Here is a 16,449-nt window from a genome sequence, read left to right on the forward strand (position 1 = left end):
CACCTGACCAATCTGCTTCTTTGACTGTTTGTTTACTCATTTCATTTGCAAGCAGAAATAGTGATCCTGAGATTTAATTATACATGCAGAGCACTTGAAAGAAAAGTAACCTTTGTCTTCAGAAGTAGATTAATATCTTCTGTTAAATCTTGCCCTGGTTTCTAGGAAAGCACCCTTTGATTAATAGTTTATGCAAAGAGCGAAGACCAGTAAACAAGCTTCCAGATTTATTCCCAAGCAATAAACTCTATGCCACTCTCACTACCCTCACATTATCTATGTTCCTACTCATTCTCAAAATAGTCTGTGAAATATTACTAAATCCTTTAAAATAAAGAGCATAAGGACTTGAAGCTCCATGACTGAATATGGTAAAGTAATTATGCACTCATTGATTTCTTTACGATGGCATTCAAATCTTCAAAAGATAACTAAAATTACACTTAATTATTTAGTTGTGTTTATGTGTGTGCATGTGCACAGGTTTGTGAATGTGTGTACATGCCATGGCACATGTAGAGGACAGAGCAAAAGTTACACTTAATTATTTATGTGTATGTATGTGTGTGCATGTGCATGTGTGTGCACATGTGTGTACATGCGATGGCACAGATGTAGAGGACAGAACACAAGTTGAAAAGTCCATTCTCTCCTTTTACAAAGTAGCTTAAAGCATCCAATTCAAAAGAAAGAAGATAAAGGAGTGGAGATACATAGCTGGAAATGAAAATTATTTAAATTTTACTTGAGTCCATAATCAATGAATTTAAAATGTATATGATTTATAAGTATGGTATAGATCAATGTTAGAGCACATTTGTAGTGTACAAGAAAGCTACTTTTTAGTTTGCAGAATTCAAAATACAATGAGGATTAAGAGCTATGTTCTTCAATAATTTTTAAATTGAAAATATGTTGTATATATTCTGATAATATTTGATGTAAAGTAAACGCAATCCTTAAAATGTATAACATAGCCAATGAATAAAGTAGAAACAAATATATGCATATGTGCATATATACATATATGTACATTCCTATAGGGAGATGAGGCAGAACAGAGGTGGAGGATGACTCCAAGGAAATAGCACCTTCTAGAATTAACAGAGCTGATGTACATATGAATTCACATGTAGAAGCATGCACAAGACCTGAAAAAGTTGAAGCCAAACAAAATCTCCTCACTGAGAAAGGGACACGAACATAAATTTCTACCACTAGCCAAGAAAATATGTGCAATTAGTACATTCCAAGACAGAAAAAAAAACAGTTTTTTTTTCAATGACATGACTCTGAATATGTCAACCACTCTCCAGGCAGGCCACAAGCTCAGTAATTGACCAACAGACTGATTTTATGGGAGGGAGCACACAAGCAAGCATGTGGTGTGTGTGTGTGTGTGTGTGTGTGTGTGTGTGTGTGTGTGTGTGTGTGTGTTTGATTCTGCATTTGTGATTTTAGTTTTAGTTTTGTTTTGGGACAGCATTGCTTTACTCTGCTTTGGGGTGAATGAGAGAGAAACAGGAAGAAAAAGACATTAAGTTGAGTAGAGAAGCAAGTTAGGAGGATTTGGAAGGACTTAGAAAATAGACCATTTATATATCATATGTATATAAAGTCAAGATTTTTTTTTGCTTAAATGACAAAATATTAAATGAATAAACAAATATTTTATACAAAGCTTTGTGTTCAGAGAAATATAATAGTGAATGGTTAAAAAATATAATTATATCATGATATAGACATGGTGTTAGCACTAGAGTATAGGAAAGTGAAGTAGCTAAGATGACAAATAGTCCTGAAATATTTTTTGTGAGTCAATACATGATTTTTTTTTTTAAAAAAAAAGTCAGTATAGAGCCCAGGGAGACCATGAAGGTTGGTATATCAGGTGCGAAATCTGTGATACAAGTGAATAGAACCTGATCTTAGCATTGCGTCGAAAGAAATGATGAGAGAGCATCTCAGAGGGCAGGAAACAAACACAACACAATGTGTTAAGCTATAGAAGAAATGTACTGTAGTGAGGGAGTCAGTTCCTGGTGCCAGCATTTGCATTTGGTGGAACCTAACCTATGGTAAATACATAATATGGTGCTCCCAGCGAAAGGAAAGTGAACCTCTTTCTCAGGCGCTAGGAGTCAAGGCAAGAATCTCAGGCTGAAATGTGCACCCTGGAGCGCTTTTTCTCTAGAACAAGAAGAGATTTCATAGAGGCTTAATTTTCCCAATATAAGATCACCAATCCATAAGGTCACTTAGCATTTCAAACACAGAATATATACAGAATAAAAAATAGTAAGTGAAAAATGAAAAGCCGATGATATGGTACATTTGTCAGATAACAGTGGTATCTACCGGGGTGATCCGACAGGGGCCAGAGGTGAATGGACTACAAAGATGGTGCCATTAATGTCTGGAGTCACTTAACGCTTGATGAAGTTATGATGGAGTTTATCTTATCTGCTTCACTTGCTTCTTTTTATTTTCTGGGGAGAAAAAAAATACCTCATCCTTGATACTCAAAGGAGTCCTAGACTTTGGAAAACGACGAGTCAATTTCATCAACTCCTAGGTAGGTTGCTACCTATGTGGTAAGACTCAAAAGAAAAAGGACTGGGAAAAACTACATCTGCAAAATAAATAAATAACTAAATAAAGTAGAATAAGTATTACAGATCAACAGTGTGAAATATTTGTGTGTTGGATACTTTCATATAAACATCAACAGGAAATGCCAGACAAAAGCCTAATGTGACCCACTCAGAGGAGCAGAGACTGGGTCAGAGTATGTTTTTACACATGTATGACTGAACGTAGCAGAGGCAAACCAGACCTGAAGGCTCAACTAGGAACTTCATTACAGAAAATTAAGAACAAAAGACAATGAAAATAAATCTTGCAGCAATCTGCCCGAGGATCAACCACAAAGCAACACAGACAAATAAAGCTATTTGCTGACAAGAACAGATAAATGACACCGAGGATGGTGGTGGGCAGTAAAACGTCAAGAGAAAAACGGAACAGAAAATCAAATGTGGTCTTTCCCTCTCTCCTCCTGTCACTTCTCCCCCAAGACCATAATGAGTTGTTGATTATCTCTTATTAAAGACTAGCAACAGAAAGGCTTGGAAACATGAAAAATAATTAGAGTATAGGCCTAAATATGGGTAATTATGAAGTGGCAAGATATAATTAATCATCCATTCCCTGAAAGTCTCCTCCAAAATGACTCTACAGCTATAAAATACACAAGAAATTTACTTTTATGATATCCCTACACACTCTCATGCATAGAAATTACACACACACACACACACACACACACACACACACACACACACACACACAGAGCCTTATTTGGTGAATTCCAGGCCCATGAGAGATTCTGTCTCAATTAAGCAACAATAAAACAAACATCAAAAAAAAACCATAAATAAACAAAAAGGTAGACATAGTCTGAGGAAGAACAATCGTGGTTGTCTTCCTGCAGGCACACAAGTGTGTGTGTGCGCACACATGAACCATAAAGCTATAAGCTAAATTATGTCCCTCTGAAATTCACATTTTGAAGCTGCAAGCCTCAATGTCTCTGTATTTGGAGACAGAGGCTCCAGGAGCTAATGATTATTAAATGAGGCAATGAGGATGGAGCCTATTTAGATAAACTTATTATAAAAGGAAGAGACGGCCAGGAATGCAGCTGATGGGCAGAGCTCCTTTGTCTGGCAGTGGTCCTGGGTTTCAACTTGAACCTCACAAAAATTATATGGCGGGGAGGGGGAGAGAAAAATAGTCGGTTCCTATGTTTCTGGCACAAATCAGTGGTCATATGAGAGAATAGCAAGGCAGCAATGAGAAGGCAGAGTAGGGCTTCTCATCAGAAATGGTCCTGCGGAATTTGTCCTCAGATTCCTCCCTGGGACTGGATTCCTCCAATTTCATCTATGCAGTCAGTTTCTATTTATTTGCTTATTGCTTTTGTTATGGTATTTTGAAAAGACATAGTTTAAAACCTAGATGTTGGACAGAGGAAAAAAATATTATCTCCTTATGCTTAATCCATGCAAGGTGGGTTTTGGGTTTTATTTTTCAATTGTCTCTGTTACAAGCTTAGGTCAGAAACCTGGGTTGGGGAGTAGGAGGGCTCATGAATAAAATAGTGTGTTGCTTTGGCACTGCTGTTCACTCCTGTTCTTTAAGCCAGATGGCTAATGGTTCTCTTGCAGGATGCTCAGTGAAGACTAGTGTCACCATACGCATCATTTGGCAGTAGCATACTTCCAAACCACCAGTTGCCAGGGCAACCCTAGTATTGATTGCTGTCATTTTGCTTCTGTTAGCTGCCTTTATCTTCTGAGTTTGCTGAGATATATTTATAGGGAAGTAAATGTGTGTGTTGGGGAGGGGGGTTAATTACAGTGCACATATGAAATCAAAATAATTTTCTATGCTTTAAACTTACCCTCTTCCTGCTTGCTGGTTTGTTTTCTGCATCCCATTGAAGATTACAGACCACTGACTGATCTATACACTGTAACTTCAGAAGAAGCAGAGCTATCCTCCCACGTGTTTTCTAGGATTGTTTCTAGAGGTCCTAGCACCCTAGACTTAACAGAGTAAGCATAAAACACACATAGGAGATGGCAAACTCTTTCAAAATATAAATGCTAGATTTAGCTGAACAAAGACATTCCCATTTGGAAAGAATCAAGTCCACTTGTGTTACCCAAATTCTCATTAACATATCATTAAAGAGTAATGAGTATAGAGTTGGAAGCCAAAGAAACTTCTAGTTCTCGCTCTGAGCCTAACTAGTTGGGCAGCATGGGACACTGTCACATTGCCTCTCGCAGCCTATAAAGATCATATAAATTTATCATACAATATTGGTCAATGATATACTATAGACAAGTGTAGTAAAGAAAGATAGAAAATGAAAGCAAACAAATAAACCACCACAAAAATCAAGAGAATTAAGAGTTGCATATTCAGGAGGGGAAAAAAAAGAGTTCCATGTTGCAGAGGAAAATTACATGCTTGTGAAAGGAGCAGATAAAAGACAAAAATATTAGTGTCTTGGGTGGCATCAAACCTGGGAATCACAACCTGCCTCCATATGAAGTGTATGGCATGTGGCTGGTTCTCTAAGCATACAAAATGTGCTCCTTCTTCAGTATTAATAATGAAGAGGTTACAGATGCATAGGCAGGAGGATCGCTGTAAATGTGAGGCTTACATGGTAAATTATAGGCCAGCGGAGGCTATGTGGGCAGATACTATCTCAAGAAAACAGCACAGACACAACAGCCATAAAAAGAAAGGCTGTGACAAGGAGAAGATGAGAAGTGAGAAGAAGAAAAAAAAAAAAAAAGAGCTGGGCTGTAATGGGTGCAGGACTGTAAAGGATTGCAAGACTGGATTTTGTTGGGTGACCAGAGGATATTCTATACTCCATGGTGGTACTTTCTCTTGTGAGTAGAATGCTATTATTTTTCTTTAGAGCTCTTGTAGTTTGGGGCTGCCCTAGTTATTCTGAACCAAGAGCAAACACCACATTTTTCTCCTTAGAAGACAGAGATTTATGGCAAGTATAGCCAGCAAGCAAGATAATTTAATAAATGAACATAAAAGTGTGCACGTCAGCAGTAGTGGCAGGAGGCTGGGGTGACCATACCTACAGACAAAGTCTTTTAACTGTATTGTGCACATTCTATTAGAACGGAGGATGAGACACATTGTCATCCCATCTACATAAATGTAGCGGAAACTAAGGTAGAGAAATGCATGTTAGAATGATTAAAACCTCAGAGTCTATGGAGTCTGAATTGGGACATACACATTCTATCATCACACATAAACAAAATATAAAATAAATCAATTGAATGCTGTGCAAGTAGCTTGGAAGATGCATAAATATATGAGATTAATAATTGAAGAATATAGCCTAAGTTCTTCCTTGGAGGTAAAGTAAGACACTTACTTATAAGAAAAGAGATGCTAATTTTAATTGGTTAGAACATGAAAAATAAAAATATAACCAGTCGCAAAGAACAGAAGACTTAAAGACAGTAACTTAAACATAGAAGAGCTTTTTTTTAATTACATAAGGAAAGGGTTCACAAAGAGTTACTGTTGGAAATGTATCCTGGAATCATCACACTACTTCCTGGGAGTATGAAAGCAACCATAGCTCTGGACACTACACTACTACTTCAGGTAGAAGGAAGAAGGAAACACACGATGCCTATGACAGACATAGTATTTTATCTGGAAAGACAAGCCTTTTCCAGCATCCTCTCCCATGACTTTCACAAAAGCTTACACTGGTAGAGCTATATGTTTATTGTCACGCCCCAGCTACCCACCACGCTCCAACAAAGAGAAGTTGGGCAAACATTTCACAGAGAACATTGATATATTGCTACGACTCCACACTGAATCCTGCTAACAGTTAACCAATGCCTCAATAGGGACTGGGAAGCAATGAAATAGGACAAATACAGCCAGTCTTTAGGTACGGTTAGAAGGAAGGAACATCAGAAAATGGATCTGAAATTCAGACAAAGACCTTGATTTTAGGCTTTTGGTTCTTAGATTCATTAATTTTGTATGTATGAATGTTTTCCTGCGTATGTGCATGATTTGGCCACAAATGTGTAGTGTGTGTGTGTATGTGTGTGTGTGTGTGTGTGTGTGTGTGTGTGTGTGTGTGTGTGTGTGTGTGTGCCTTATGTGTGGCAACTGGAGGGGTCATGAGACCCCTTAGAATGGTAGTTACCGGTGGTTGTAAGCTACCAAGTAAGTTCTAGGAGTTGAACCCAGTCCTCTCCAAGAGCAATAAGTGCTTTTAACCACTAAGCCATCATCTCTCTGGGTTTTAAGCTATTGCCCTGTGATCCTTAAAAGAGGAAATAGGTGTTTTCTTTTAGCTTCATCTCTGGTATATACCCTTTTTAGCAATGAATAATGTGGTGGTATCAATAAAAATAATCTCCATATGTCCATAGGGAGTGGCACTATTAGGAGGACTGGCCTTCTTGTAGGAAGTTCATTACCAAGGGGGGGGGGGCATTGAGGTCTCATATGCTCAAGCCATGCCCAGGGTGGCATTCACTTCCTGCTGCCTGCCAATCAGGATGTAGAACTCTTCTCCTTCTCTGGCCGCACATTGTCACATTTTGAGCCATGACTCTAATGGGCAAAACTTCTGAAACTCTAAGTCAGCCCCAATTAAATGTGCCATGGTGTCTCTTCCCAGCACTAAAACCTTAACTAAGACAAATAGCATTCTACATAATGTCCTTACATGAAATATAGAATACTTTTTTTTATAATCATAAACTTCTTCCATTTGTTTCCTCTGGAACCCAGTGTGTCTGGGGCTTTTGTTTCATCTTTCTTCACAGTTTCTGCTGGGATATAGCTCCTTCTAGACACATATAATGTATAGTAGATGCTACTTAAGAAAGGGCTCAACCTTGTGCCTAGCATCAAGGAGGGGCCTTGAGAGGAGCATACACTGCAGACAGGACTCCTCTACATGTCCTGACTCTCAAACAGACTCTGTGGCCTCACACTACTCCTTGAATAGGTTAATATCATTTAGAATAAGCAGAATAATAGTGTTTAGCCACTAAAATTACAGTGTACCTTGTAGTCCTATGATGACTGATTGATTTATTTCCTCCCATCCCTTTCAGCATGCACATATACAACAGCAATATTTTAAGAGACTGACAGAGTGACATTTAATGAGGAAAAAAATGAAGGCGAAAACAAGACTTCCTTTATTAGATATATAGATCCCTAACATGGCTAGATTTACAGTCTTTGTAATGCAGCAACATAACATAATGGAACGATTGGATAGCCTTTCTGTGCCCCATTAAGAGTCCTAAACCTAATTCTGCCTCTATTTCACTGTCAAAAGTTTTGAAGTCTTAGATTGTTGGGTAATTCTCTTATTTCTTTCTAAGGACATGGCTGTTCATTAAGCTTGAAGCTATGGCCTTCATGTTTCTAGACAGTCACAAATATCTTTAAATGTCATTCAGGCATGACTGTGCGTATAAGATTGAGGAGGTTTTTGCAATTGGGTTCAGGGAAATGATGACCTTGCTGTCATTTATCATCAATAAGCCCAGAATGACGGCTCATGTCAACATTCTGCTGGACCGAGATGCCAGGCCAGGCCACACCACCAGCAGCAATCAGACAGAGCTGCAGATTGCTCCTTCTGGACAATCTTCTTTATTTCACTTTGTTAAATCACTAAAGTTAAAGAATATGTTTACTCCCTCACAAGTGAGAACAAAGAACTTGTCAAGTGCCCGGATACTGTGAATTCAGGGAATACTTCTCAACTCTGGGGACTAGAGACAAGAATGGTCAGCAAAGAAATCTTTATTACTGTGAGAGCAGAGCAAGCTGTTGATACTGTAGAGCTGTGACATTTTTCTAACTGGATTGCATCTGCACATTGAAAAGACAGGCAACTAGACTATTGCTGGAGATAATAAGATCTGGGACTGGAAAGCCTTCATATTTTATTAGGGCTACATTGATCCCATTTCTTTAAGCCACTGGAGTGTTATTTCACATTCCAGTGTCTGCATAACTGCATTTCCTTTGTTTCTCAGTTCCATTTAAAATTCCCTGGCACATCAAGGCTAGTGAATGTCAGCAAAGATAACTATCAACATCTAATGGTTTCCAACTACAGCAATGTGTGCTTGAAAGCCTTAAATGAGCAAGTCTCTCTATAGTAAGTGGGAGCCTGGGGAGGGCAAATTAACTCCAACCACTTGCTATCTGTGCCAGGTTTCATCTGCAGTTTGACTGTGCACAGACAGTAATATTTACTACAGATGGTCAAGGAATGGGAGGACACTCCATAAATAAGGTCAGGTAAGCTAAATGAAGGGCTGGTATCTCCCATACACACTGCTGAGAAAGAACCATTATATCAAGCCTTGAAATCACGTCACAACTTGGGAAAGTGAGATGTTACCTTAAGCACATCTTACAAAGAGGAGTTTAGTAACTACATCAAAATTCTACTTCATAGAAGGCCATGGCAAATTCATTGATTTGAAAGAGTAATTTATAATCTCTACTGATAGTGAGTCTCACATAAGTTATATGCAAGATGCGCAGATTTTAAGGGTTTACCTAGATTAGCATGCAAGATATCTGCCATCATCATCTCTCAACCGCCCACCTGAGATGAAACAGCCTTTTGGCTCCCTGGGAGCCTCCATGCTTACCACACCATGTCGTTAGTTATACTATCTTAAGATGGTGGATGTCCCTGGAGCAAGGGTTTCTAAGACACTAAGGCAGATACCGTAAGAGTTCTTATGATATTCCATCAAAAATCAGGCAGCATTACTTTTTTTTCACAAACTTTGTTGTTGTTATGTACATTGGGGAGCCTGACTATTTGAGGTTCATCTTACAGAAGAGCAGTAAGAGTCTTGATAGGATGGTAGCTGGTTGCATTGTCACCGTGTGCTACGAGCTAGGGACCATACTCCAGCAGAAGACGCTTTATGTACAGTTTAATCATGTCCTGATAAACTGGCTGGGAAACAAAAACAATGTTAATTAAAAATGCACTTTACTCTTGATCCTAACAAGTAAAACAGATTTTCCTGGTGTACCTTAATGCGTTCATAACACTTCCATTATCCTACAGCTAGAGAAATGTCACAGAGATGATATCTACTTCATAACAAAGGGGCAACATATGATAGGTGAATATAGATACAGGAGATGCAGAAACACCACAGGATATAGAAAACAAGCCAGCAGCACAGCATACAATGGAGTATAAGCTGTATACCTTTGTGCTCATGTAATTTCCTGGGAGATGTGACTCAAAGTCATGGCCAAACATCACAGGAGTATATCATACAACCTATTGCTAACCAAGGGAAACATAAAAATCCAGAATTTAACTTCATATTCTAATAAATATATCTTAATTTCACATGGTCATAAAATTGGAGACTCTTTAATGTCAAGTCATCACAAACTTGCGGGGGGGGCCCTTTTATTTCCTTTAGACTTTTCCATTTTAATCATTATAATAATACACTGAGATTTGTAATAGATGATATGTTCTAATAAATTAATTCATGGTTTACCACATGGCACCCTTGTAGCCAAAGCACTGGATAGAATTCTAATATGGCTCCTGTGATATCTGACCCACACTGTCCCTTCTTTGACTGCTACATGACAAAAGGATTTTGTAGATTTAATTAAGGTTTCTAATTAGTTGACCTCAATATAGAGAGATTTTCTAGGTGGGCCTAACCTAATCAAGCCTTTTAAAACCAGGGGATTTTCTCTGGTGAGTAGCCGAAGAGAAAGCCAGAGAGATAAAGAGCATACAAATGATGCAAGGAGCCACACTTGACTTTGAAGATAGAGGAGGCACGTGGAAGCTGCACTGATGACTTAACAGTTGTGAGTAAGTACAGGGCAATGCCAACAGGGAAGTGGGGACTCCAAGAACCTGTACTCCACCAGCCCATCCAAAGAATATTGAAGAGAGTTCACCCAGCGTCCTCAGGTATGAGTCTAACGAGGCAGATCTTTGACTTAATTTGTGATATATAAGCAGGGATACATCTAAACTTTCCTGCATTTCTAAATTATACAGTTGAGCTTAAAGTGAGGTTTTTGTTACTAAATGTGATATACATAGTAGGTAAACCAGTATATATGTAGCAATATATATATATATATATATATATATACACATATATATATATTCATACATTTATCTTACCTTTTGTATTTGTCTATATTGCTATATCAAAAGACCAGTGACTGGGTGATTTATAAACAATAATGATGCCGTTTCCCCAAAAACAGAGGCCAGCCAGAACAGGTTTAAGACTTGCTTAGCAGTCTAGAGATAGTACATCCTCTAAAGGGAAGAAAAAATTGTAATCACTTTATAAGATCATGTAATTATGGAAGGGGTTGCATCTTCATAAGGACATTAATATTGCTCATAAAGATGAAATGCTTATGTCTTAATTACTTCCTAACAACCTCACCTTTTACCATCAGTTCATGGATAACAGTTACGTTTTGGAGAGATAATACTCAGACCATAGCAACTTCTGTTCTCTCCCACTCATATTGCCCCATTTTTGTATCTTTTCCTCCCATAGGGGCCCATTCAAATAAATTCACATCATACAAGTTGTTCTGCAAATCTTACTTAGAGAAATTCATTCTGGGTTAACAGAGCTGGTTGTCAAAACTTGATAGATGCGACAGAATCCTGGAAGGGGGGGGGCAGTCATTTAGCAGCACGGTGGCAATGTGAGAAGAATTCTATCTGGACATTAGATTATAATTCCTCGTATAGTGCTCTATACAGCTTTCCCCTGTGGAAAACTTATTTTGTATGAAGACAGGAAATGGTCGTTTAGCTTATGCAATGTCTCTTCCACTTGTGCAATAAAGGAAAAAGGCTTACTTGAGAGTTCTGAGGATGATCGATTTGTGTTAAATATCACTGTGCAGAAGCATGAAAATGACAAGCTCAGGCCATGATGTGAACATGGAATAGCCTTTTTGGTGACATACTCAGAGACTTACAGCCAGAGAGTGAATCAGATGGGGAAACAGACTGAGAATGAAGTGATGAATCTAGCAGAGAGGGGAATGCTAATTCAGAGAGTCGGTCTCTTAAAATTAAAATCAGGGAAGGGATGTATCCTGACACCACATAGAAAGATGCTTGGGTCATTGAAAAAGTGATCACTTAACTCGACTTGAGCATAGCAACATCCTCCTTCCTAAACCTTTGCCTATGGATTATAGTGAGTCCTCCCCTGCAGAACACTGCCCCTGACAAAGATATCAATATCTAAAGTCAAATCTTAAGATATTCGCATGAGAAGTATGATGAAGATCATTTATCAACAGGAACTATAGGCCATGGATAGTATTCAACAGGTAAAATCAAGAAAGAATATTTCGGACAAGAGGAAGGTAGACTGGGTGTGTCATCACTGGGTTGGACAGGACAAAGTAGGAATAGCCATCTAGGAATATTGTTCAATTTGCAGATCTTGGTATTTGGTATTATTTCCAACCAAAGAATATGTAATAGGTAGGAAACGCTGAAGAAGCAGAGAGGCAGGATGTTTCACTAGTATAAGTCACCCTGTTCTGCACACATAAATGCCAGTGTTCACAGAGAGCAGTCCAGCATGCATGGTAAAACAGGATGCTGGCCAAGCATAGATCGAGAAGCATGCTTTCCTTCTAACAATGCTGATGCAGTGACTATCTTTGCAAAAATATTTGACATGTCAGCAGGAGAGATGGATGCCGTGTCTTTGCTGTGTTATCAACTCTCCAGGGGAATCAGCTACTTGGTGGCAAGTTGATTACACTGGACCCCTCTTCCCTGGAGTGGATGGTAATTTACAGATATGCTCATGTGCGTTTCCCTTATCTAACATTAGTGGCTCGCTGTATTATGTAATGCTTACCATATGTCTGAATGTAATTTTATCCTGTACAATACTTCTTCAGACCAAAGGATGTATTTCAGAGAGAAGTGAATGTAACATTGAACATGTGCCCAAGAAATCAACAGCTGTACTATTTTTTTTGTATCACCTAAAGACTGGCCAACAGAAAGAACAGAATGGTGCTGTCACAACTGATAAGACAAAGTACAGTTAGGTAACACTTGATTTAGAAGATTGCCTCTGCCATGGTAGGTATATTTGTTCAGTAGCCTATTCCAACATCCCACTTAGCCAGAACAGGTTTGTATATGGGATGAAAGATGAAGTGGACTTGTCCACTCTTTCCAGTGACTCCATTAGAACACTCTTCTCTTGTCTTGTGCTGAAGGGAAATTATGTCTCCCACGTTAAGTATTTGAGAGTTTATTCTGAAAGGGGCAAAGGACCGCTGAAGAGCTTTCAGCATTTTACATCCTAGGATATTTTGAAAGAAGTATGTGGGTACAAAGGAGGAATGACAAATTCAGCAGAGAAGGCAACTGAAGGGAAAAGACAGTGATAACTTACACGGCACCAAAAGTTGGTCAGTTAGGCACAGACAAGGGATAAATCGATGATAGACCTCAAGTCCACTGAATAAAATGCCTAGGAAAGAACAGAAGATGTCAAGACTGTCCTAGCACACAGCTTGGATTATTGGGTGACAAGGAATTACCATTTAGTCAGAGAATAGCAACTGTTGTAAAAGGCAAAACAAAAAGTATAATAATTCAACTAGAAGGGAGCAAAAAGTATTGAATAGTGTAAAAGGATACAAATCCCATCTCTTTTCTTTTCGTTAATAATTTCATTTAAAATTCAGACTAGAGCCTCCAAATTTCCCATACTATCACTGTGCTTTACCATCTCCATTCAAGACCATGTTCCATTCTCCCTTTATGAAGCCATTTTTTTTTTAGAAAAGACACCATTGTTGTAACAATGGTAGTTATTTTTCTTTGTATAGTTATTATTCTCAGCTTAGAATATATATTATGGAATTAGATTGAGTTGAATTTTGGGGTATATCATCAATTCATTTGAGTACGTCTCAGTACCATTAAAACAACTCACATATAATGTGACTAAAACCCGTACCTATGTTATGAGTTGAAATAAGAAAATAAGATAGCTGAGGAAGTGGTAGAGCATGCAGCTGAGCTTAATGTACACAAAGAGTCACAGCATTACAAATGTGAACAGTGGCCTGGGGTGAGGTGATACCACAGCCACATCCACCAAGCATACAGTAGATTGTTCTTTCTAAAGCACTCGTCTGAATATTTCTCCATTTATGTCACTGGGTAATTCTGACAGTTCTTTTTTACTTCCCTGCCACTTCTCCAGCCCATTCCTCTTGCACTTCCTCACACTCTTTCTCTTCTACCCTACTTCCTCCTCTATGACTTTATGGGGAACAGAGACAAAATGTAAATACTGAGTCTCTGACAGGAATGTCCTTGCCACTGTTACTCCTATTTAAAATTTAGGGCTTTTTATTTTCTTTTTTTCAGATTTATTAATTGGGTAAGACTGGGGCATATGTAGTGAGTAAGAAATGTGTTTGAAATGGAATATTAGGAATTGGAAATCAGAGTTGAAAACGAGCAGAGTCAGCTTGGTCCCATTAAGAAAGAAAAATTATATTCATAGTTTGATTTCTGCTTGTTCTTTTAAAAATTCATTTATTTATTAACTTTACATCCTGATTGCAGCCCCTCCTTCTCCCAGCCACCCTCACATACCCCTCCTCTGCAATATTCTCCCTTCTCCTCAGAGAAGAGAGAGGTCCCCTATGGGTACCAACTTACCCTGGCACATTAAGTCCCTGAAGAAGCAGGTGCGTCCTCTCCCACAAGGCCAGACACGGCAGCCCAGTGAAGAGAATGATATCCAAATGTAGGCATCAGAGTCACAGAGGGTCACTGTTCCAGTTATTGGAGGATCCACATGAAGAACAAGCTGTGTATCTGCTACATAAGTGCAGGGGGCCTAAGACATTCCATGCATGTTATATGGTTGATGGTTAAGTCTCTGTAGGATCCCATGAGCCCAGGTTTATTGACCCTGTAGGCATTCTTGTGGAGTCCTTGACCCCTCCAGGTCCCTCAATCATTCCTGCAATTCTTCCACAGGACTCCCCCTACCCCACCCCACCCTTGCTGCTGTCCCAGCTCTCTCTAATGTTTGGATATGGGCCTCTGCATCTGTTTCCATCAGCTGCTGGGTGAAGTCTCCCAGAGGAGTTAGGCTAGGCTCCTGTCTACAAGATTAGCAGACTAATATTAATAGTGTAAGAGATTGGGTTTCTCTTATGGGATGGGTCTCAAACAGAGTCAGTCTTCCACTGGCCATTCCTTCAATCTTTGTTCCATCTTTCTCCTACGCATGTTGTAAACAGGACAAATTTTAGGTTGTTGATATTGTGGGTGCATTGGTATCCTTATAAACCACGAGAAGTCCTTCCTAGATACAGGAGGTGGCCACATCAGGCTCCATAGCCCCTGCTGCCAGGAGTCTCGGCTAGGGTGACTTAGCTAGGGTGACATAGATTTCTTGGGGTCTCCCCTTTGCAAGGTCTCTAGAAAATCCCAGAGATGCCTCCCCGCCTCATATTTCCATTCTCTCATATGGACCTTTCTCCCCTGCTCACCCTACTCCTAATCCCCAGTCCTGCCTCCTACCCCATCTGCTCTCCTACTCAGTTCCCTCCCTCCATCCACCTCCAATGCCTACCTTATTTCCCTTTCTGAGTCTGACTCAACTATCCCTCTATAGGCATTCATTGTAACTTAGCGTCTTTAGGTCTGTGGATTATAGCATGAAAGTTAAAACTTGCAGAAAAGTTGATGGAAGTAGAGAAAAATCATCCTGCGTGAAGTAACTCTGAGCTAAAGATACATGTATGGTACGTACTCACTTATAAGTGGGCATTACCGATAAAGTACAGCATAACCATGGCCCAGTCCATAGACTTCTGCTTATTCAGCTTGGAAATTATTACCACTTATTAAACTTGGCCTGAAATATCATTTAAAATCTTGGGTAATTGCATATGAGATATTGCGAAGTAATAGGATGCTCACTTAGTGTGCATGAGACCTGGGTTTTGATTTACAACACCAACCAAAATAATCTTACATGTGAATAAATTCAATGATTTTATTTTTCTTGCCACAAGCTAGTGAATATCTGTCTTATTTCTCTATTTGATACATTAGAGACATGATTACATCTTCTTGAAATATTCTAATGTTTATAAAATCTTATTACAAGTGTTTAACTTTTTTGTTAGTTTCTGGAGAGTGATTTTTCTCTTCTTAGCATCATATTTGATCTCTCTGTAACAATTGCTTTGATAAAAAAAACAATTAGTCAACAACAGTATAGTCAATATTTGCTGATCATCTCACCCAGGTGAAGTAATGTACCATTCCAGTTCTCCAAGTAAAGCAATGTGCTATGCACATGCTATCCACAGAGTGGCTATTACTCACTAGTGGTTAAACGTTTAAAGTAGCTACTCAAGGGCCACATGTCTAGTGGTCATAGTACTAAATCTATCACGGCAAAAGTATCAAGGCTTCATAGCCGGCTGCAGTGCCACAGGCCTTTAATCCCAGTACTTGAGGAGGCAGAGGCAAGTGGATTTCTGTGAGTTTGAGGCCAGCCTGGTCTACAAAGCGAGTAGGGGACAGCCAAGGGTATACAGAGGAAATCCATTTCCAAAAGTCAAAAACCTAAAGCCAAAGAAAGAAAGGAAGAAAGAAAGGAAGGAAGGAAGGACAGATGAAAGAAAGAAAGAGAGAGAGAGAGAGACAGAGAGAGAGACAGAGAGAGAGAGAGAGAGAGAGAGAGAGAGAGAGAGAGAGAGAGAGAGAGAGAGAGAGAAAGGTTTCAT

This window comes from Acomys minous, assembly GCF_964271855.1.
Source record: "Acomys minous genome assembly, chromosome: 11".
NCBI lineage: Eukaryota > Metazoa > Chordata > Mammalia > Rodentia > Muridae > Acomys > Acomys minous.